The following is a 21,590-nucleotide window of genomic DNA, read 5'->3' as shown; positions in this document are numbered from 1 at the left end:
TATTGACATTTAGGTGTTTATAGGTTTTGGTTATTACTAATCAGTTTGCTAATCAAGAACACAAGCAACAGGGTTGAGGGTGTGGCTCAATGGTAGGGCGCTTGCCTAGCAAGTATGAGACTGGGTTCAATCCTCAGGACCACATAAAAAATAAATTAATTAATAAAGATATTGTGTCTATCTACAACTAAAAAATATATTTTAGGGTTGGGGATATAGCTCAGTTGGTAGAGTGCTTGCCTTGCATGCACAAGGCCCTGGATTCAAACCCCAGCACCATGAAAAAAAAAAAATATGTATATATACACACATATATATATTAATAAAAGAATACAAGCAATAATAAATGTTGGTGATGATGTGAGGAAAGGGGTACATACATCTAATGCCTGTAGGATTGCAAATTGGAGCAACCACTCTGGAAAGCAGTATGGAGATTCCTCAAAAAACTAGGAATGGAAACACCATTGACCTGGTTATAACACTCCTCAGTATGTACCCAAGGGACTTAAAATCAGCATACTACAGTGATGTAGTCACGTTAATGTTTATAGCAGATCAATACACAGTAGCTCAGCTATGGAACCAACTTAGGTGCCCTTCACCCAAGTTGAATGGATAAAGAAAATGTGGTATATATACACAACTGAATATTACTCAGCTATAAAAAAGAATGACTTTTGCTGCTAAATGGATGGATCTGGAGACTACCGTACTAAGTGAAATAAGCCAGTCCCAATGAACCAAAGGTGGAATGTTCTCTATTTTATGCAAATGCTAATACACAAGGGCAGGAAAGAGGAAGAAGACAAGGTTAGAGGATTAGACAAAGGGGAATGAAGGGAAGTGGGGGGATAGGAATAGGAAAGACAATGGAATGCATCAGACATAACTTTCCTCTGTTTACATATGAACACACTACCAGTAAAACTCCACATTATGTACAACCACAAGACTTAGATCCTAATTAGAAAAAGTTATCCTTCATGTATTTATAATATGTCAAAATACACTCTACTGTCTACTTTCATGTATATCAAAAAAGAGCAAATAAAAAAAGACACACAGTTCTGGTAACCACCACTTGAAACAGCACAAGCTAAATAAGGTAGAGTTACTACCATCAAGGATCCAAATAATAATAATAAAATCTGAACACACAGACAAAATAACAAAGTTGTTATGAACACCCATGTTCAAGTTGCTCTGTGAAAATAAATGTGCAAGATTTTTTTAAGGGGAGAGGTAGTGTCTTATTCACCATGGTATCTATTCTCCACACTATAGGACACATAGTAGGTAATAAAAATATCTGTTCAAGAAATGAATGAATGAGTCACAAAATTGACTCTTAAGTCCTGGATCATCTGGTGGGAAAGCATAACTAGGTGGGAGGGAAAATGCCAACAAGTGGTCCTAGAAGCTGTACTGATAGTTTCGAAACTATAGTAGTGAGGGCTAGAGCTGGAGCTCAGGGGGGGAGCACTTGCCTAGCACGCATGAGGCCCTGGGTTCAATTCCCAAGAACAACCCCCCTCACCCTGGCAGAAAGGAGAAAGAAAAGAACAAAGGAAAGGAAAAGAAAGCTATAGTAATTTATTCAAGGGCGTTTCCTACACACACTACAGTCAAAATGTTCAAAAATTCATTTCAACTATTGAACTTCATATTAAGATGCTGGTTGGATAAATAAGGTATCACTGAACTTTTTTTTTAAACAACTGGGGAAACTTCCTGTTGTAGCCCAAATGGACTGAGAGAGATGGGATGGACCTTCCTTCTTGAAACAACCAAAATAAAAGGAAGGAAGGAACAGAGCAAGGAAACACAATGCATGAAACAACGGTTTTCAAGACATGGGCCAGAAGGCCATGAGGGATGAAAAGCCAAGAGATGAATCCTACCAGCGACCTAGCACACTGCCCTGAGGGCTTCTCAACAGCAGCTCAGGGAGGACACCCAAATGAGGGGAGCCAAAGACCCTCAGTTCAGGAAACAGAACTCAAAGTATGAAAGAAAGTGGCCAGAGTTTGCACCATGGAGTTCCTGAGAGAAAAGAGATGCAGGACAGAGGGTACCCTCAAGAATTTAGCAGAGTACTAATCTGGGTGTATACTGCAGAAATTGCCCAAGACTGGGGAAGAAATATTTTGAAAGAATTATAGAGGAACTGTGCCTAGCAGTCATACAGGCCTAGGAGTAGACCTTTGGTCATCAGTTACAATGGAAAATTTCATGAATCATGTTGTTAAGTAGAAACTCAACAGCAAGCAATAATTCACCCTGTGCATTTCTCTGGTCTCACCTAACATTTTAATCCCTAAAAAAACTGAAAGTAAAAGGAGCAAATGACTCTAACTGTATAGCTAGCTGGTACCATAATCATACCAAGAAAGAACAATTCCATGTGGTTTAAAATCACAGAAATATGTACATTCCTGTAAGGGGAGAGAAGTCTACACAAGGTATATGCACATTCCTCCTGAGGGTGGTCATCTCGGCATTATTATTCTGAGATTGTTTTAAGTGTATTGTAGCATAAAGCTAATAAGCATAATAGTATTATTAAGAATTAGAATTATCAGTTTGGAAGAAAGGACACAGATAAAAGATTTATGATTAAATTAGTACTTCTTGTCCTTGATATATATTAAATTTAAATATTCCTATGAATCTCTATATATTTTATCTTAAAATTTAAGAAGAAAATCAGGCATGGTAGCGTATGCTTATAATTCCAATGGCTTGGGAGGCTGAGGCAGGAGGATTCGCAAGTTTAAAGCCAGCCTCACCAATTTAGTGAGGCCCTAAGGATGTAGCAAGACCCTGTCTCAAAATTTTAAAATAAACATATAAAAAGGGAGCTGGGGAATTGGCTCAGTGGTTAAGCACCCTGCATTCAATCCCCAGCACCCCAAAAAAAGAATTAAAAAGAACATATATTCTATCTCTTTCCTTTGAAAATACCCATACTAAAGGGTCATGTTAGCAGCAATGAGCTCTCCTAATTTCAAGAACATAGTTTACAAGTACGATTCCTAAGACAAAAAAAAAAAAAAAACCCACAACTTCTTAGAAAATTGCCTGCTTCCATGTTTGGAAAGGAAAAGTTCAAGACAAGACTGTTAAATTTTGTCATACGATTTATCATGGAAACTCTCAAAAATTTGAGGTTCTTTCACAAATACACAGGTAGCAACTGAAATAGTCTGAGTAACCAAAGATTAACAATATGGGCATCCATAAGTATTAACAACTGCAATGGATTGAAAACACATCAATGTTCATAATGACATTTTAAGAATAACTGATTACTTTTTGAGGATGGTTAGGAACTATACATTGTGCTGAGAACTGATAAACAGAACAAATTAAGAATTTATTCTGATTTTCTTATATAAATTGAAACTCAAAATAACAAACTAGTTTATCTTTAAAGAAGCATTCCTGCCAATAAATGAAGAAGAAATAATAGAATTATACTACTATTTTGTAAACCCTAGGAATAAATTAATGTAGGCAATGATCATCAATATCTGCTAACATCCCAAAAAGAGAAAGAAGCAGTTTTGCCTCCCCTCCCCCAAACGAATATGATCAAAATTTTAGCCTTAATTACCAATTAAAAGGTAAGATCCAGGACACAGAATGTTATTAAACACCTCCACGGGAATCAGCAAATTAAGACTATGGAAAGATCTGCAACACAAATAATTTAGTTTTTTCAATGAATAAGGAAAAAAAATAGAAAACTATATGTGAAAAGAAGAGAGATATATTACCCAATTGTAATATGGAAATTATCTGAGTTCTGCTTCCAAAACTAAAACATATAGAAAATGATACAACTAGGAAAATTTGAATATTGGCTTTGTATATCTAAGGATAGCAATGAAATGTCAACATTTTAGGTGTGATTAACTTTTTGGATACAGTTCATTTTTCCAGTTCAAAAAAAAAAAGTCTTAATCTTTACTAACATGAAATTGTTATATTTGGTATTAGCTTCAAAATAATTTGGGGTGGAGGTGGGAAGCAGAAACAAATGATGAATCGAATTCCCCATAAGATGATACTTGCTGAAGGGAGTTGTAGGTTTACATAATTCATTACACTATTATTTCTACTTTAAAATATGTTTGAGATTTTCATTGTAAAAAGATAAACTTGATACTACATAAACAAATACATAATAAATTGAGTTCGAGGTTAAGGTCTGAGAGCTCACAGTCCATAGTTCTGAATGAAAATACTTTCTCATGCATGCAGAAAGCAGAGAAGGTATTCTACAAGAATACTAAAGACTGATTTGTAGGATTCCCTTGATGGAGGACCATGTTTCCTTCACACAGAACACTGGTTTATGAGCAAAGATAGGCCTTTTTTTTTAATTAGGTCAGTCAATATGACATGGCTGATTGCCTTACTGAGGACACAAAAAGACAAAGAAGGAGCTACAAAATGTGGATCTACAAATGTGGTTGTTAGTTCTCCCTCTTTTTAAAATAAGGCCAGGTTTCTGAGAACCCTAATAGAGCATATATGACTGCTCTCCTTTCAACAGTGTTCTTGCAACTAAAACCCATACAATTCCATTTTCTATTCCTGACTTTCTTGTTTGATATTTATTGCTCTCAACTACAGTCTTCAATTCACACTTCTTTGCTTTTAGTTTTGAGGTGAGGAAGAAGAATCTTTGAAGGTGTTCAAAAATTTTCTTGAAGTCAAATAAATCATTAGAAATTACACTGTATCGGAATATAGTTGTTTTGTACTAGGAGGGACACTCTGAGTAGCTTGTCCAAGGTTTTGCCAAAAATAACAAGAAATCTTTTCTCTCTTATTTGAAACCTATCCATCCAAAAGGATATAACCAAGTCCAACCAATGTAGCTCCTAAAAGGGTGAATGCTGGGTCACCAATTTTAAAACACATTTAATCATGATCCCTAGTTCAATGTCCTACAAGTAACCAGCATTCAATAAATTAGTTGACAGGTTTTTTTTAATCAATGCAAATTTAAAATTGGCAATATAATTTTGTAAATAATTATTTTGCTTATAATATTACCATACTGATATTATAAAAATATCATCATGCATCCTAATATTCACTTTCCCTAAATGCCTAAAAACATCATGGGAGCAGATTTAAATTCTGATGTGTGGTTTGGGAGCAGAATCAGCTATGGAGAAATAAAGTTGGTGAGCATCTATGTAGGCTGGTTACATTTTGAAAATTATTTGCAAGATTTATTACAAAATTGTAACTGAACTTTTCAAAAAATATCATCATACTTAGAATTTTTACGACACTATCTTTTTGATGTGATCATGTTTATAAAGGCCATTTTAAAAGTTGTAATCCTAGGCTTATACAGCAATATTATAATGTCTTTCTACCAACAATATTAAAAACATTCATCTCTGGGAAAATGTTGTAGAGAAATTCCAGTGCAATGATAATCTAAATACTTAAGTAAATGTAAAAAATAATATTGTATATCTGAATATCAATGGATTAGAATTTTTTCCAAAGGGTATTTTAATTTCTCATGAAAGCAAAATACTACTTTCCGAAATTCAGTAGATCACATGACAATATTTCTTAAAATTCAGTTAAATAATGTTGCAGCACATTTGTTCTTTAGGCATTAATGATTTGGGTTATGGTCCACGGTAGCTGACATGCAGATAAGAAATAACTGACAACAATATTATATCTCTACAGATTTTCATCTCTCCACATTTAAAAATGTGATCTAGACTAGAATTATGCTGTCCAATATTATAGCCACTAGTCACATGAATGCTCTATAACTGAAATTAATCAAATTTAAGTAAAATTCAACATTCAGTTTCTTTGTTGCACTAACCACACTTCAAATTCTCAACAGCTACATGTGGCTAGTGGTTAGCATATTGAAAGTATGTACATACAACATGACCAACATCACTAAAAGTTCTACTGAACAATGTCAGTCCATAGTAGACAAATTACTGATGAATGGAATCTCAAGAGTGTGTGTGTGTGTAAGGTAATTTTCCCTTTGGTAAAAGAGGTTGAATTGAATCTATCAAGTTTAAAGAACATTTCTAGAAAATCTATATTCTGATGTAAATATTTAAAACTGTGCCACAAGCATTTTAGTATAGATTTTTTTCTTCTTGTGTGAGAATGATTCCATTTTCTCAAGACAGTGAATTATACCATTAGTCAGTCTTCTCTTCAATTAGTGCTTTCTTCATTATAAAGCTCTGTTCTAATCCTTCTCTGCTTCCAACTTTACTCAGCAACAGTTTGACTTCTATTTCACAGCAAGGAATTCCTATTTTAGAGAGCGCAGGGTGTCAGGCCTCAGACTCCATACAAGGGAAGTTTGTAACTAGTACAATATACTGACTTCCTGGTCTCATCTTTTTATTGGATTCAGAAATGTTAATGCCCTCCCAAAGTTCCACCCAATTGTGTAGCCTAACACAACTTCTTATCTCTCAATTCAGAAAGATGCATTTTTGAAACATATAAAAAGAACCATGGAAATGCATAAAGAATGAAATTTGACATAGTTATGTGATAAACAAACTGAAAGGTTCCTGTAGTTAGATATTGAATATAAAGAGTTCCCAAAACTGTGAGATTCTCTCTACCATTTACACTTTGCTAGGAACCATGCTGCAGAGGAAAACTGGAGAGGCACATGTAACAAAAACAGATGAAAATATTATGAAAAACACACAAACCACAAGGCATTTAAATGCAACTCCATAAAGCCTCAATGAAAAGAAATATGACTGCCTGTATTTAAAAGACCAGATAAATCTTATAGCACATCTAGATGATATAAAAAGAGATTCTACAATTATATGAATATACAGAAAACTTTTTAAGTATTTTCATGAAAAAGTACATAAATAATCATGAATAATTACTTCAAATTGAAAACAATTTGATTTTATAGATAGTACAAATATGAAAAAGATAATGAAGTTCAGATAAGGAAATAGTTTAGTAGAAATTTCAAATATTTTAGTAAAGGATCTTTCTCCAGAGTGACAATGTGTTGCTTGGAAATTAAACTTTCACATTAGATTTTATAACTTCTGAAAATAAATTTGAACCTTGAAATAATCTACAGAAAGGTAAATTAGTTTGGAGCAAAAAAAAAGAAGAAGAAGAAGAAGAAGAAGAAAAAGTAATATACCAGCCTCCCAACCCCTTTTCCAAATAGATATTTGCATTAGATAATTACACTTTCTTTCAAAATTCTCTATGGAGTTTAAACAGACAATAGCATCTCAGCTCACATGATTACTCCTCAAGAAGTCCAAAACCAAATTAATTGTTATTAATGTTTACCAGTAAGATATTCTTTTTCGAGCAATTTTTTCCTCATTTTTGAACTTTAAAAATGTTTTATTACACTTAGGAAACTAATCCTGGCACAAGACCTCTGGAACATGGTTTTTCAGACACTAATGGGTCTTGGAAAAGTTTGAAACTCTCAATTCATTAGGACTTTGAGTAGCTGTTTTGTACCTAAGAATGAGAATTGATGGAGAGGTTGGGACTAAACACATAATTTTATGAAATATGATGAAAACATAAGGGTTTTGTTATGACGCACATAACAATCAGGAACCTGTTTCTTTTTAGCAAGCTCCTAAAAAATACCTCCCGTATAATTATTAAATAAAAACACTCACTCATTCAGTACTCAGCTAGCTTTTAAACTCTGAATAAGAGAAGTACACAGTGAGAGAGGTACTTACATGGTTTCCTTGGATACTGGATGATGCTATTCAGGTCTATGTTTTTATCTGAAAGTGGTGCCCTGCGGAGAAATGAGGCTTGGTGAGTGGCTGTTTATACATAGTAAGTAAATAGGAACTTTGTTTATTTTACAAAGCATTTTTAATTTTGACCCAGATTTCTTTTACTCATCACGCCCAACCCTTGTAAACAGCAATAATATGGTAGAACAGGTATTCTGTACAACTCTTTTTAACTCCACTTAAGAAATCATAATTATCAAGGCAGAAGCTCAGAATGCTTTGGCTAAGAACGGTACTCCTTAGGCTGCTTTATATATCTTGACTACTATATTTATTTCAGACGTATTACTGAGTGTTGCCTGCCTCTCTAGTTTTCTTCGCTAGGACTTTTTCTGAAGCTACCAATAGAGATATTCATCAAAAAATTTCACACAGATGATAAATGTCCTTACCTTAACCAGTGAGTAAGAGAACCCTAGCTTTAGCCAGCTTCCAACTAACAGGGGTTTCCACAGACATGAACTGCCATGTCAAGTGCTACAGTAGAAGCCTAGATTCCCAATAGTTTCAGTGCTATGAGCACACAATTTCCACACTCAGTCTAACAGAACTACATGCTTTCTAATTTTGGTAGCATGATTAATCCCTCCTATGTGATAAGTTTGAACCTTCTAATATTTCTTTGGGTCGAGAAGAACAAATGAGCTACAGCAAAGAATGGCAACTAACTTTAATGCTTAACACGATTTAATAACCTGAAATGAAGTAAGTGTGTGCTATGTTTCCATTAAAAAGTTTCCAGCCACAATTAATTGAACAAAAACTTGTCTTGTTCCAAGATTATTCTTGGAAATGTAATTTTAAAGCTGTGTGAAATGAGGAAACTTACTTTTTTATACCATATGAAAGCAATTTCATTTTTTAGGAATGATTTTTGGATAGACTTCCGATTGGATATTTTCCATTGGAACTAGTAGTGGAGGGGCTTCAGAGGGGGGAGGGGAGGGAAGTAATTCTGTGTTCTTTTGCCAGCACTGACAAAGGTCTGGTTGTCAATGATACCTTTACAGCTAAATTTACTCCAGAGTGACATGAACAGGTGCACCTCGGCCTGCCAGACACTTGTGCAGAGGGATCACGCATCTCGCGGCTTGACGATCAGGGGGCTAAGCCTCGGTCTTCATAGAAAAGGAGAGGAGGCAAGCGCAGCCCAAACTGGGGGGTTTCTCTTCAAAGCCAGCTGGTCTGGCTTTATTCTACAGGAATTTTTTTACCTGTCAGAGTTTGGACAACAAAGCCCTCAGCAGGTGCTGACGGGTACAACTTCCTGGAGAAGCAGAAAGGCACTGGTGAGTTTCAATTGCCAAATTATATATTTTTAATCTCTAAAAATTGATTTTGTTATCTTGCAAGAAGCATTGCTGTGGTACCTACGTTCGCAGAGCTGATGAGACCACTGGAATCAGAGCCAACTAACTCAACAGTGGGTTTGCCTTCTGTACAATAGAGAGCTGCTACTATTTGACAATTTTTAATTTAAAAAAATTATAAAAGAAATAATTTATATTTTTAATATTGGTCTCTGATTACTCTCTTCAATGTCAGAAAAATAAAGAGTTAATTACATATGCTATTTGCCTAACTAAATAGCATTTTAATCTCTTTTTAATCTAATTTTGTCACAATCTTTTTTGAATAAAATGCTGAAATTTTTTTCCAATAAATCTCCAAAATAAAAATATGAAATGATACATGCTCTTTTCAAAACTTCTATGGTCTGGATTTTTTAATGTGTGAGTGTTATAGGAATATGATTAGAGATAATAAGGAAGTTACTTAATTTAAACACATGTATTGCACAGATAATTTAATAATTAAATGTAACCACAGTTTCTCCTTACTTTACAAAGAGTTTTTGTTTTTTTGTTTTTTGTTTTGTTTCAGAGAAAAACCTTTGAATAAACAAATAAGACAGTACTAAAGTATGTTTTTACGTCATTGATTTCCAAAATTAGTACATTTATATATTTGGTATTTTTGTTTTGTGAATTCAAAAGTTTAAGCAAAAATATTTTTTTCAGAATAGGATTTTAATTAATGGAAAAATGAGACCACATGTTAGGACATATTTTTAAAAAGTGATTCTATTTCAAGGACTCATTCTTTTAACTATGCTTCACAGCATTTCTCTACAAATTGTTGTATTATAGCAAATTGAAAACATTTATTTAAGCAAGTAAGCAGCTCAAAGCTAGAGACTATACATAGTAAACATATGAAACCATTTTAATAACTAAATTCCATATTTGTAAGCAACATGGGCTAATGAATGTAAAAGACATAACAGCATACATTGATCAAGAATGCTATAAATTATTATGCATAAAATCAATTTTCTGGGCTGTGGGGGGTAGAATTGGTACTTAAGAAGAGAAAGGCTTCTACCAATATAAATTACTAAGACTATGAGACAATTGTTTTATTCTGATGATCCCATAAATAATTTCCAATCTACACGCTTAATACATTATTTGTAAGTGGGAAAAAAACAAGATCTGATTTTCCTAATGGCCAGTGTACCTAAAACAGTTTTAAATCAATGATTTGGATATGACAATAATTTATAAAAATGATACTTTGTTTTTTAAAATCATAAAATATTTGTGATTTAAAAGTTATCAGAAATGGTCCACCCACCAAAAATTCAATATTTAAAAAATAATTTTATCTAAAAACACTTTAAGGAACCCATATTTAAAAATTAAAACACAAATATTCTTTTTTTTATAAATTATCACATACAAAACATACTATGAATAATTAAAAGATATTTTATTTTAAAGTATACATATACAGTGTTTCAAACCACTGTTTTCATGATATTTTGTCATGCTTCATTACATTGATTTGGATACTTGAGTTATGATAGTCACTGAATGTTTTTATCTAACCTCATTAGTCTCTTAAAGAATGAGTATGTATTCCATGCACTTGAGAATTTTTTTCTAGTCTGTTAGATACTACATTCCAAATGAATCAGAACACTTCTTTTTAGAGATGATAACTAATTACTGCAAAACTGAACAACTTACATTCTTAGGTCAACTTCAGAATTATATTTGTTAAGTTTTCATGTACATTAGTATCGGCTATAATTATCACATTTTTTGTCATTACCACCAAGTATAAGCAATACAAAAGCTTCTAACAAACCCTTGTTTATGACTCTGTCAATTACTTAAGGGCAATAGAACCTATTAGAAACAATGTTAGTTAGATATAGTCCAAATATCCAAAATAATTAAAATTTACATTTTAATTGTGTCATCAATTGTGGACTTAAATCTAAAATCCAATAATTTTTCTCTTTTCATTATGAGAAATCATAAATCTCATGTTTGTTCAACATAAGTTTGTCCTTTCTAATAAATCTTCAACATTGTGTCACAAAAATACCCATGCCAAATCCCCCAATGTATCAGAATAGTTTCCTTTAATAACTTTTAGTAAGAAATGTCATCTTAAAGTGACAGTCACTCATACCTGTGATAAAAACTTGAATTTTAAAATGTGTGCATTTTAAGTATTATTTGCAATATATATCCACATCTTCAAGATACATTATGTGCAGTGGCGGCAAAGTAATCATTAACCTGCTTCAAAAAGACACTTAAAAAAATATTTTGTTTACTTTATATATTCATATGGAAAATTCAGATTCTTTCAGCAATAAATTCCATAAATTATGTTATAAATATATATTTAATTTCAGTACAACAGAGTTTCTAGTTAAAGTAGTTCACTCGTAATTATTTAAAGAAACAAAAATGTTTTGGCAACTTTATATGTATATCCTCATTGACCAGACACCTGACTGACAGCTGTCAACTGTCTGTGGGCCAAATGTAACCCAGTAAAGATAAAAATTACATATTACTCATCCCCTTTGATAATACCTGGTGCCAGTAAGTTTTCAAATAGGAATAATTAGACTACAGACTAAAAGAAGTAAAAGGTGAAAATTTTCTACTGCCTACCCAGTCTTCATCATTAACTCATTTTACCTTCCTTTTCTCAGTTATCCCATTTCTTTCCCTGTCCATATGTATCTCACATTTACAAAAAGTTAATTTCCTTAAAGAAATTCAGAGGGTGCAACATGTCTGTGTCCATGAAATACTATGAATCCATGTAATGATGCCTACACATATCTTGCAATCATATTTTCTTTTGAGCTCAAGATATCTTTAAGAGTCATGAGAAGGAGGCTCTGAAGTTTTAACTTCTTATTTTAAATAAAATGAAATTAATCCAAAGTCTCTGACATGTGTATGTAGATGTACACTCGGGTCTATCTCCCAACTTCATATTCAGTAATATTTCTTTTATTGACTTCAGAATTTGGACAATCAAACTACAAGTTTGAACACCACATGGAACACTAACATATTACATCCTTTCAAGAACACTTTTCAGTCAGGAGTCAATACTTTATTAGAGAAATATATACCTTATCAGAGCATTTTAAAATATAGTTATAAAAATAAAAATATAAGTACATGTGAGCTACAAATTCCTTTAGATTCTCTTTATCATTTAAGTGGATTTATAAACAACATATATACAAATGTATATAAAATAAGAAATAAAAATAATAGCAATACATATGATGAAAAGTTAAAAGTAGAGATCAAATGTTCAGGTTGGAATTTTTTCTTGCAAGATCACGGAATAATTTAAAATACTAAATATACCAACACACAAGTATATCTATAGTACTCAAGTGCAGGATATCTTAAAGAGTTCATATAGCTGACTTAACAACTAACGAGTTTGGTATCTGTGTGTGTGTGTACACTAATTTCCAAATCTTACTGGACACCAGAGTTCTCATCAGCAAGGTGTCCTAAAAAGCTTAAAAACCCTACCATTCAGTAATCCTCTATTCATCAAGTATCTGATATTAGTTCAAATAATTACTAATTATATGAATAAATATTTTGCATTTATATACTTTGATAATGCTGTACAATATACTGGTTCACTCAAGTTTATGAAAATGATAATATAAAAAGCAAATATTTCATGGTTTTCTGGCCCTTCAGAGAAGAAATTCTTCAGGTAAAATCCATCATATTCTGAATTTAAAAGAACTTATCTTATCCCTGGACTTTGGAGCAGCATTTTCCAGTGAGAAGTGGAGATTTAATGTCTAGATATACAAATAAATAAGAAAAAAGGGAGAAGCTTAAAATAATGCTATAGAATATGGGAAGAAATTGTGGGCATGGTTTCCCTGCAAAGGATTGGTTGAAAATAATCAACAGTTCTATGACTAACACCACCATCTGACAACTAAATGATATAACTAAATTTAAAAATGTATTTGCTTATCCCATTACATTTATTCCAAATCAACATTATGCATCAATCAGCAAACCATTTAACAATGAGATAACGGTATGCAAATCAATTATAAGCAAAATAATCAGTAAATAATACCCACTTCTAACTATTGTGAAAGATGGGGTGTTAAGGCAAAACATGCAAAAATCACAAGAATTTCAAGTAAGTTCATCTCGAAGGGGTTTTAGTGAAAGTAAGTGACTTGCCCCTTGCCTGCTTTTGAAGGATTTTAAGTGTTTTCTTTTTAGAGCTGAAGAATGCTGCCCAAAATCACCAGAGCAGAAATAGGAATAATTGAGTCCTAGTCTCTGTTTCACTAAGTAATTTTGTGACTGAAAACAAGTCACTTAACCTTTATGAGGCAACCAAATGGATGGGACTTTTTGCTTAGTAATATAAGAACCATAGGAAAGGAAATTTTAGCTATGCAATGGAAAGTAATTCCTCTGCTACATGTGAGTAAGTCCCAAAAGGAGTCTGGACTATTATTGGTGGGTTCCTATCTGTAATGGCATGTCCCCTTCTCTCCATATTGCTATAAGTAGCCCATCATGAAAGCATTCCAAATAACTAAAACAAATAAAAGTCTAGCCTATGAAGTCAGTGGGTAAAGCAAAATCACTGCAGGACGCTAAGATGAACAGGCCATATTTTTTCCCACTTGGATACCCTAGTAACATAACATAAAGGTTTCACCCTCAAAATTCTATTATCACACAGCTGGGAATATGGATTAGCCAATTGTCTGATAGGGTAATGTTATGAAGGCCCTTGTGATTGCTCAGCAGATTAGGTAATTACCAAGGTCCTAAGGAACATTTGTATCGATTGAAAGTCTCTTTATTGTGAGGCCACATTACCAAAGTGATTGTGACCAGTGCTAGTCCCATTTGCGGGGAGTCTAGGCTCAGGAGCAGCTGGCTGTCACTAAAGCATGCATGTGCTTGTGGGTTGACACCAGCAGTAGATATCCTGGATTGGAAGCCCACTTACAGGTTTTTTTGAAGTACCAAGATCTAAAGAACAGATTCCATCCAAAAGGACATCACTCAGATAAATAAAAATTGAGGAACTGTACAGAAATTTCAGAAAATCTACTTAATCAGTTTTCTAACTTAGTAGTTTTCAATGGATATAATGTATGTGGAATGTCTTTTTATTTTTTTAACCTGTTCACAATCTGAACTAAAGCAGGCAATGGAGTGATTCATATCATTTTTCAATCTCATTCTTACTATCTTGAAAGGTGTTTTTGAATCTAGAGGTTCCTTAAAATTTTGCTAAGATTAGTTGAGAGAGCAGGAATGAATAACAGAGAACCAAAGGAATGGCATTGGAAGACATTGTAGATCCTACGCTTACTTTTACTATAACACAATGGCATACCAAAAACATATGTGGGAAACGTAGGAGGAGCCTGTTAAAATGAAGATTCCTGAGACTGTGGCTCAATAGGCATGAGATGCATCCAGAAATATGCAATTAACATAAATCCTTGCTGATTCTGAGGTTGAAAAACTGTTCTCTGCATTAGTCTGTTTAGTTTGTCACCAGAACCTTCTTGTTCAGTGTCAGTTCTCACACTCTCCAGTAGCAAGAAAATAGCACTTAGTGATCCCAGGGCCTAAGAGAGCAAAGGGAGCATATGGATTTAGCTATAAATGTTAGTTGTTTTTATTTATTTTCTGATATAATTAATTACTATCATGTTTAAGTAGTTGATTCATTTTAATAATTTTATTTGGATTGGCAAATGGTAAGTATCACCCAATAGTAGTAAAAAGCCAAAATTCATTCTCCAGTATTATTGTGAGTTTAAGGCACTAAAAATATGTATTTTGAAATATGATAGAATGGCTTGATCTGACTCTTCAGGAAAGTCGTTTTACAAAAAAGCACAGTGCTTATTATACGAAACATGCATTCATGCACATTCACCAGGTTTTAGAATACCCAGTCATCACTGATCTGGAGAGTTTAAGAGTTTACAGTCTAGTGATAATATGAGGGAAACCAGAGCTTTTATTCTCCTGTGGGTGAGTTATTTTATGGTCATAGGCTACATAGTTAAAATCTCACAACTCTATAAGGGTGAGATGAGAATGTGTAGATGAATCTTTTATAAACACTAGATAAGCAACACAAGCATGGACCTTATTCATTGCAAGTTAACCACTGTTGTAATCAGATAATTATAGTGATTAATAACAAAATTGATCACTGAAATTCTTCTATGGCTATATTATCTATACAACATCAGTTGTTTAAAAATAAGCTCCTTGATTGTGGTATTTTATTTTGAGGTGATTCCAGTAAATAGAAATATATTCCTAGCAGTATCTTATGGTTCTAAGACAGAAAATGTAACTTCACAAAGGAAAGAAAAAACCCAAATCGGGTTAATTGTTAATACTAGTCTTGCACATGTGTGTGTGTTTATGTGTGTGTGCATGTGCTCCTTTATGGATCATTCAACTGATAAGGAACTTACAACTGAGAATGAAGAGCTGAAGCAAAAAAAGAAGATGAAGGAATCAATAGAGAATGGAAAAGATGGAAAAAAAACTATTCATTAGCTATTCAGTCATTGGTAAAGGGGTCAAAAGAAAGAAGAAAGTTGCAAAATGTTTCTTAAGTAGTGTTCACAATTTTTATTTAGCTAGTCACAGTGGTGCACATCTGTAATCCCAGTGGTTTGGGATTACAAATGGTAATCCCAAATTACCATTTGTAAGAATGAAAGGATCTTGTAAGTCACATCAGTGGAAGGCAGGAGGATTGCAAGTTCAAAGCCAGCCTCAGCAATTTAATGAGGTCCTAAGCAACTTAGAGAGACCCTGTCTCAAAATTTCAAAATAAAAAATAAAAAAAAAAGGACTGGCAATGTGGCTAAGTGGTTAAGTGCCCCTGGGTTCAATCCCTGGTACAAAAAAATAAAAAAATAAAAAATAATTTAGAATCATTATTTCTTTCCTTTGAATCTCTCCAGAGAGAGTATTTTTGATACAACATGCATTCCTTTTTATAGGGATGTATTATATTTACAAATTTAAGGCCATACAATGTTGAGAAATGTTTAATTGGTTAAGTGCCTTATCTTTGATCAGAGAAGGTGTTTTATTTGTGATTTCATGGAAGAAATAAAAGGCAGAACATTTTTTGCCCTCTGACCCTACACCTTTTCCAACATTCTTCCTTTCATCCAAGAAGTAGCACAAATTCTCCAAACTGGGTTCTTATGTCACTTCAAGGCATTTCTGGAAAAACAATCACTAATTACACCTCTGGTAGCTTTTTAGGGGCTGAAGGGAGTGCACACACAATAAGTCTGAGTGACAAACAGTAGCTATGGCACAAGAGACAAGCAGCCAACTGTGCAACCCATAGGCAAAGAGTTATCAGAAGAAGAGACCAGAGCAACAAGACCTGAAATGTACAATATTTGAAAAAATGTAACTACACAAATCTCCAAGTAGCATAATAATATTCTGCTAATAGAGAGTTCATCTTCCAAAACTCAATATTTTCAAAAACAATACATTTCTTCCTCATACCAGAACGAGACTTCCCGTGCACCTGCATCCAGTGCTTGCCTCTGTGTGGACAGTTAAGTGGCTGGCAGTGGGAGGGACCTGAGATATGCTGAAAGTCCTCCCTAAAGCACCTCTTAATCAACACAACAGTGGATTTGTGGGCTCGTGTTACTCCTTTAGATATGAACTCTTTTTCAGAAAAGTTTTAAAGAGAACTTCACTTCAAGGAGTAACAACATTGATAATAGTGTCTTGGATCCAACAGCTAGAGCAGCAGGTTTTTCTGATAGAGCATAATCCAAGAGAATTCTTGGGAGGCTGCTGAGGAATGAAAGGATCTTGTAAGTCACATCAGTGGAAGGGCATGAGGAAATAGAGGCACTCACGAAGAAGCTATTATTGATTATAAAAACTGCTGCTGGGTGAGTGGAAGATGCCAAAGGGAAAGAAGGGCATTTTGAAGGTGAATGAAGGAAGAGCCTGAGGCAAAGATAGACTTCAGCAACTCCACCGTTCTGCCTATACGACATGGATGAGGTCACTGATCCCAAAGGAGTCAGAAACTTAGATTTAATAGGAAGCCTCTAATTCTATGCGTTTATGCTCAGGTTCCTAAAATTTAAGTGCAAGATTATGCAATCAATAAGCAATTTAGAAGATGTCTGATGTAACTAAAAAATAAAATCTTGGAACCTTATTCTAGGCAAATGAATATATCATTACTTTCATAAGTCTAATAAAATTCTATGTGAACACAAAAACAAGTCTCCCTGAAAACAATATTATATGGAACCACATACAAAGCTAATATAAATGAGTAATCCCAAAATTTAAGGTTCCTTGATGTAATATATATTGATTTTATCACTATACTATGGTAAATTTTAATATTTATTTTAAATATCAAATACTCTAGCATGGCATAAAACTTCTTTGCAACATGAAACCTGGAAGAAAATATCTTCCAAAATATCATTAGATAACTATTACAGTAAGATGTTTTTCAAGAAAATGAGATAGTCCTTGAGAGAAAAATAAAGACTAGTGATCATTTATTGAGGATTTTTCTGCAGGCCAGGCAACTAAGTGGCTCCAGAAGTACAATGTCATGTCCTTCTCTCAGCAAAATGATCATCATTGGTAGGTCCTGTCACCCTCCCCATTGTACAAAAAGGACATTTAGAAAATTAAGGAGAAATGGTTATTAAGCTTTTGTGCCTGGATTCTAATCCAAGGTCTATGATTTATCCTTCTCTGCCTGTTGTACATTATTTTAAAAGAACATTTCCCATGCTTTCATGCATGATACAAAACTATTAATTAGTGACACCAAATTTTAAAAAATTATCAGACTTTTATGAGTGCTACTCATCAAAACTCTCTCCGTATAAAGACTATTTAATCCTACCAAGAATAACCTTGAAATTCCTCTTTTATATTTGTAGTTAATGTCAGTTTGTGAGCCAAATATCAAATAATCCAATGCTTTCTAATCAAATTTTAGTTTCCATCCTATTCACTACATTTGGTTTGGATCTACTTTTGGCAACAAATTCATCCTTAACTATAATGATTTGCCAACAATCAAACCATTTTTAAGATTGTGTAGCAAATTCCTCAGGGAGATTTCTAAACAGACTTGAGTAAAGGCATCACCGAGAAAAGTGATTAGCCTTTTAAAGTGTGCACAGTGAGGAGGGTGAAATGAAAATGGGCGTATCTCTGAAACCTGTTCTGGGGGGAAATACAAATTTCATCACTCCTGCTCTCATCAAGCACAGGTTATTAGTGTAAGGAAACGGTGCTGTGTTGTAGTTAAGGACAGAGGGCTAGAAATAAACAAATCTGGCTTCATGTCCTTTGGCACTTATAAGCTATGTGGCCCTGGGCAGGTAAGATCAGCTCTCTAAGCTTTAGTTTTAAAATCTGTAGAATGGGGATAATAGTAGGATCTGTCTAAGGGTTGTTGTTTAGATAAAAATAAAACTAATAGAGCTGATAATACTAAGTCTGACAAATAGCCACTAAGTGTTAGGCATTTTGAACTTATTTTTTCAACCCACACTCTAATAAACTAGTATTTTTGCCCATATATTTTAAATATCATTATATTATAAATATGAATACTGATGTGAAAGACTCAGCTACAGTCACAATAAAAATACATAAATAAACAATAATAGTTCATAAGAAATCAAGCCTCTTTTGATTGGGGTTTTGACTCATTGAATATGCTGGTGAAACAAACTAATTTTAATCACCAGTATTTTGCTCTACCACTGAGCTATAGCCCCAACCCTATTTTTAAATTTAATTTTGAGACAGGGTCTCACTAAGTTGCATAGGCTGGACTTGAACTTGTGATCCTCCTGGCTCAGCCTCCAGAGTTGATGGCACACAGCACAGATGTGTGCCACTGTGCCTAGATCAATCTTTGACTATTATTTCTCACTACATTCCAAAACAACACAGAGATAAACTATTTCTCTTCCAAGCAAATTAGAGTATTGTATAATTATGTAGCATCTTATTTTTAAGTCTATATAAAACTATGGTGCCTTAGAAGCATATATATATATATATATATATATATATATATATATATATATACACACACATATGATATTGCTTTCTTGAAAAAATAAAACTTTTTGCTTAGTAAAAAAAAAATTAGGTTATATAGCCAGGCATGGTGGTGCATGCCTGTAATCCAAGTGGCTTGGGTGGCTGAGGCAAGAGGATTGTGAGTTCTAAGCCAGCTTCAGTAATTTAGCAGGGCACTAAGCAATTTAGCAAGACCCTGTCACTAAATAAAATATAAAAATATCTAGGGATGTGGCTCACTGGTAAAGTGCCCCTGGGTCCAATCCCTGGTACCAAAAAAAAAAAAAAAAAAAAAAAAAAGAAAGAAAAATAGGTTAGTTATAAATGAGATATTTGAAAAATAATGTCATGTTCTTATTTAAGTAGAATACAGTCATCTGAAAAACTACTTAGAAAGAGGAAACAAGGTATATTTTGCATGTGATGGCCTTATTCCCTGCTTTCTACACAGCTTTGTCTTAACTTGGTATTCTGAAGAAGTGTTAGCATATACCACAAATTTTTTATTAATGTACTGGGTTTTTTTCCTGTAATATATACTTACACCAATCATTAAATCAATACAAATTATAAGCATCCCAAGGGGACTTTGTAAAAATCAAAAAATACAAAATGACTTATAGCTTCTGTTTTTCAAGAAGTGGTACCATCCTCTAGACACAGCTATAATGTTGATGAGTGATCTTCATAGAATGATTTCTAGGTCCCATTTAAACAGAATGCTCCTTCAGGCATTCCATGGGCTCCCGCTTCCCAGCAGGCCGGTGCCTAGCCCAGTTGCCATAGAAGGCCATCAGACATTTGGAATGACATCAGGAGACAATCTGAGCAGGCTCTGCCCTAAAGAATTCAAGCTAACAGGAGACAGAAGATATCAATGTCTTCTTGGCCGACAACAGCATTCCAAAGGTCAACTGGGGTGAAAAGAGGATGGACTTGGAGTTTCCAGTGCCTTTCAGCAACCAACCAGCTCACAAGTGTAAGGAAGCATCCCTCAAAAAAAAAAAAAAAAAAAAAAAAAAAAAGACAAAGGAAGCCATGCGAGAAAAGGGGAATTGCCATCTCTCTGATGACCTACTTTGTTCTTCAGTGACAGCACAGTATGGATGCATGTGAAACTTGATGGTATAGAGGTGGAAATTCTTTGCATAGGATTAAGAATGACTAACTTCCATTTCAATTCGTCAGATTCCTGACCCTGTGCTTTATGTTAAATAGGTCATTTAATTCTCATAACAAGGTTTTGAGGATTTCACATTATAGTCCATATTTTATAGATGAGGAAACTGAAGTACAGAGAAATTAAAAACCTGTGTATAATTCCACAGTGATATGAGTCAATTGGCTTTTGGTTACACATAATTTCCCCAGTTCCATCAGTATTTTTGGTTGTCAGCTGTGGAGAGGTTGAGGCCTTCTACCTTGTCTGAAAGTATTTGGAGAATCAAAATATTTTCTCTTAGGGTACTGAATTTCAAGTAGTATGGACTATGAACCTTTCCACCAGGAGCCATGTGCAAATGATAAATCAATAACAGAAAACAGATGATAATTTCAAATATGGATCTGTTCAAGAGAAATCTAATAATTTGGGAGGCTGAGACTGGAGGATCATGAGTTCCAGAACTCACTAGGCTAGTTACTTGCCTAAGAAACTTAGAGATATCCTGTCTCAAAAAAGAAAAAAAAAAGAAATATAGAGGACAAACATGACCAAAAAAAGTATTGAAGTTAGAAAGTTTATACTTTGTCTAAACTTTTATGTATTGTTGCTTTATGTTTCACAGTATAATTTGTAATTAAATTATGATCGTTATTAATATTTCTGCTCAAATTTCATCCTAATGATATCATAATCAATTTATCTGAGGATAATCAATGTATCTGATGATATCTTTAATCAAACTTGAAGATTATGCCTTGCTAACATTTCTTACCTCAGGTAGCACATTTCCTCCCTGACTTTACAATTGATCTTTACCATTCATCTTAAAAGGATAATCCCATTTCCTCAAAAATTTCAAAGTAAAAAGTAAGCACACTGTTATCCCAATTACTTGCTTAGAAAATGCATTTATGAATTTATGGCACTACCAATAATACATTTCAAGTTTGGGAGACAGTCTTCCCCATTCACCTTATTCTTTATTAAATAGAATTTCTTCATGGATAAATGCTTAACAGTATTTTCTCTTGTAAGAGGGTACTCCAGCCTAACATCTCTTGTCAGTTTACCCTTCCACAGTTAATTTGCTTAGGCAAAGTGCTAGAC

At 33.7% G+C, this 21,590-nt stretch overlaps 1 protein-coding gene and 1 long non-coding RNA gene across 15 annotated transcripts in view; one reads left to right on the top strand and one right to left on the bottom strand.

Moving 5' to 3' along the window:
* Positions 1-8,362, bottom strand: part of LOC124986527 (uncharacterized) — a 102,423-nt gene extending 94,061 nt beyond the window's left edge. For all 7 annotated transcript variants that reach the window (XR_007109023.1, XR_007109025.1, XR_007109022.1 and 4 more), the window contains exons 1-2: positions 8,228-8,362; positions 7,773-7,834 (exon numbers count right to left, since the gene is read on the bottom strand). This is a non-coding gene — a long non-coding RNA (uncharacterized LOC124986527). The remainder of the gene's footprint in view (positions 1-7,772; positions 7,835-8,227) is intronic.
* Positions 8,363-8,887: 525 nt separating this feature from the next.
* Positions 8,888-21,590, top strand: part of Mef2c (myocyte enhancer factor 2C) — a 161,153-nt gene continuing 148,450 nt past the window's right edge. For 4 of the 8 annotated variants that reach the window (XM_047554912.1, XM_047554921.1, XM_047554911.1 and 1 more), the window contains exon 1: positions 8,889-9,124. The gene's annotated coding sequence lies outside the window, so the exon portion shown is untranslated. Of the gene's footprint in view, positions 9,125-21,590 lie in introns of all 8 variants that reach the window. The other 4 variants (XM_047554918.1, XM_047554919.1, XM_047554922.1 and 1 more) reach the window with 2 other exon arrangements.

This window comes from Sciurus carolinensis, chromosome 6 (genome assembly GCF_902686445.1).
Source record: "Sciurus carolinensis chromosome 6, mSciCar1.2, whole genome shotgun sequence".
Classification (NCBI taxonomy): Eukaryota; Metazoa; Chordata; class Mammalia; order Rodentia; family Sciuridae; genus Sciurus; species Sciurus carolinensis.
Note: the sequence above shows the minus strand (reverse complement) of the source record. Positions and strands in the feature narration are given on the sequence as shown.